Below are 3,407 nucleotides of genomic sequence, written 5' to 3' on the forward strand. Positions count from 1 at the left end.
AGGAAAACTGGAACAAGATAGAAATTCCAGCAAACTAGTTTATCTAAAGAGGTATAGACCTTGCACTGACTTAATATAAAAGTTGACATCAGGATGAATTCAGTAGCAAGTAAAAGAAAATATAAACTCAAAATGGCTTAAACAATAAAGAATCATTGAACCCGAAGTAAAAATATTTAGAATTAGTGTAGTGTTCAGATATTTTTCTGTGTGTGGTAAAATGTTCGTAACACGTTATCATTTTAACCGTTCATAAGTGTGAATTAGTGGCATTAAATAAATTCACAATGTTAGCAGCATTAAATATGTTCACAGTGTTGTGTAACCATTACCAACATTTATGCCCAAAACATTTTTATCATCTCCAAAAAAACCTGTACCCATTAAACAATAACTCCCCTTTAAAGTTTATTTCTTAAAAGTCAAAACTATAATACTCATTCTCATGCCTATCACAAATAACAAGACTGTTATATCAGTGTTCACATTTTCCTGATGGTCTCATTAACATATTTTATATTGACCTGTTAAAATGAGTGAAAGAAAAAAAACATATTTTATAATTGGTTTGTTCAAATTAGAATCCAAATTTTATTTGAAATGTCTTTGAGGTTTTTTAAAATCTGTAACTATTCCCTATGTTGTTGTATGCTGTTTATTTCTTGAATAAACTGAGTCAGTGGCCCTGTACAATTTTTCATATTCGGGATTTGGCTGACAGCATCTTTGTGGTGTCATTGAAGATGTCCTTCTGTTCCCAGGATGGCTTGTAAATTAGGAATTAAATCAGATCGGGGCTCTTTCTAGCAAGAGCTCCTCACCGGACGTGCTGAGCCCCTTCCCACTGCATCACATCTCAGTAATAGACAGTTCCATGTTTAGTGACACTTAAAATTGGCGTGTCCAGGTCCCCATCCCTCTGTTAGAAAGTCTGCCAACCTTTCACTTGCTGGCCTTACCAGGGGAATCCTCTGAAACCAGATCAAATGGTGTCTCTCCTGCTCAAAGCCCACCAGTGGCTCCCATTGTTGTTAAAATAAAGGCCAAAGTCCCTCCCTGACCCCACCTTGCCTCCATCCCCATCCATTCCAGCCACAAAGGTGCCTCCTGGAAGTTCTTCACCGTGCCTGGCATATGCCTGCCTCTGGGCCTTTGCACTGGCCATTGCCTCTGCCTGGAATGCTCTTCCCCACGTGGTTCACTCATAACCTGGGAGAGGCCTTCCCTGACCATTCTCTCTAAAATAGGACCCACCCCTTACGATCCCCTCGCCTGCTTTCTTTTTCTTCACTGCCCGTCTTGCATCCCGATAAACATCTTTGAGATTGTTGTTTCTCTCTCCCTTAGAGTGGGAGCTCCATGAGGACATGGATTTGTTTTGCTCACTCCAGAAGCCCCAGCCCCTAGCCCCTTTCGCAAGGAACATTTCATCCACCTGTGGCAGGCACATAGCAGGTGTTCAGCAAATAGTGCTTTTTGTTTGTTTGTTTTTGATACACGGTCTTGCTCTGTCACCCAGGCTAGAGTGTAGTGGCATCATCATAGCTCACTGCAACCTCCCACTCCTGGGCTCAAATGATCCTTCTGCCTGAGCCTCCTGAGTAACTGGGACTACAGGTACGTGTCACCATGCCCGGCTAATTTTTCTACTTTTTGTAGAGACAGGAGGTCTAGTTCTTGCTCAGGTGGTCTCAAACTCCTGGCCTCAAGCAATCCTCCTGCCTCGGCCTCCCAAAGTGCTAGGATTGCAGGAGTGAGCCACTGCGCCCGGCCAGCGAATAGTTCTTGAGTGACTGCATATACAGGTTCAAGATGGCGTGCATCCGGCGGGTCCACTGAGCCCTAGGTGGGTAGGGGCCCCCAATGTACCCAAACAAGTGGCCAGACCTTTGCACATATTTGCACCCCTCATAAAATGCCACAATTATTAGTTGTCCCCTTCATGTCCCCTTTTACAGGGTGGTGAGGGTGCAGCAGTGACCAGGATATACCCAGTCACTGCCCCCACAGAGCCCAGGGACCCGTGGGAGGAGACAGACATGAGACACATAATCATGCCAATAAATATATAATGACAACCCATGCGAAGTGTTGCCAAAGAAAAGGACAGGGTGTTGGGAGTGAACAACATGGGGACTAGATTAGACTAGGAGGGCACAGGCAGTGATGCCATGGAGAAGGGACAACAGAGATGAGCTGAGGGGTGTAGGAGTCAGACACAAAGCACCCAGGAGGACGCTCCAGGGCCTGCAAGGAGGTTCTTTGGGGGAGAAAATGAGAGGAGCCCGAGGAGGGGCAGGGGAGGGCCACCTGCACCAGGAGGGAGTCCTCGTAGGCCTCGCCTCGGTAAAGAGTTTGGGGTTTTGTCTGAAAGGTGTGGGACCAGGAGAAGGAAGGGGTTGGGGGTTGGGAACATCCCTCTGGCTGCTGAATGGGAGGCAGGTTGGAGGAGCAAGAGCAGAGGCTGGCAGCCCAGGGAGGAGGCCGCAGCTGGGGCCCAGGCAGGAGGGGACAGGGCTGCCCCCAGGGTGAGGCTGTGGGGAGAAATGAGGGGAGGTGGGAGAGTGAATCCTCCCTGGAACTTGGTAACTGCCTGCAGGGTAGGGGGTGCCCAAGAGGACTAACTAACATGCAGGCACCTGATCCGCAGGGACCAGGAAGCACAGCCCCTGTAGTGTGGCTGTGAGCAGCTCCAGTGCACACAGGGACAGAGATGAGACTCAAAAAATCACAGGCACCTTGTCAGATGTGGTCCCCACATGCAAGGAACCGCGCATGCTTAGACCTAGCACATGTTCTCATTAACCGGCTAAACAAATTCCATTCTCATTCCCATCTTACAGATGAACAAACTGAGGCTCACTTGCCCCTGATCACACTGTGAGTGGAAGAGCTGGGATTCCAGCTCCGGTCTCTGGGCACCCTTGTGTGTGCTGGTATGCCGTGGTCCCATTGGTGTGTCCCTGTGGGCTTTGGTACGTTGGAGGATCCATGTCTCCCTGAGCAAGTGTCCCCCGTGGATGCAGACCAGCAGTGTCTTCCCCGGTTTCTCAGGGAGTGGAGCTCCTGACCCGGCTTGTCTGAGTGTGGCTGTGGGCTGGCAGCGTGTCTCTGCCTGTCCCAGCCTGTGTGTGTGTGTGTGTGTGTGTGTGTGTGTGTCCTTCTCCAAGGAGCCCTGAGAGTGAGGGGGAGTGAAGGGCCAAGGAGGCCTGGCTGGGGCTGGGCTGGGGGTGGAGGCAGGGAGAGGGGCGTCGCGGCTGAACCGGGAGTGGAGTTCTGGAGGAATGTTTACCAGACACAGACGGCCCAGAGGGACAGCGCCCAGAGTCCGGATAGAGAGACGCACAGCCTCCCGCCTCACTGGCCCAGGATTAGGGGCGCAGCCAACAGGGTCCCCTTTCCCGGCG

This window comes from Eulemur rufifrons, chromosome 24 (genome assembly GCF_041146395.1).
Source record: "Eulemur rufifrons isolate Redbay chromosome 24, OSU_ERuf_1, whole genome shotgun sequence".
Taxonomy (NCBI): Eukaryota; Metazoa; Chordata; class Mammalia; order Primates; family Lemuridae; genus Eulemur; species Eulemur rufifrons.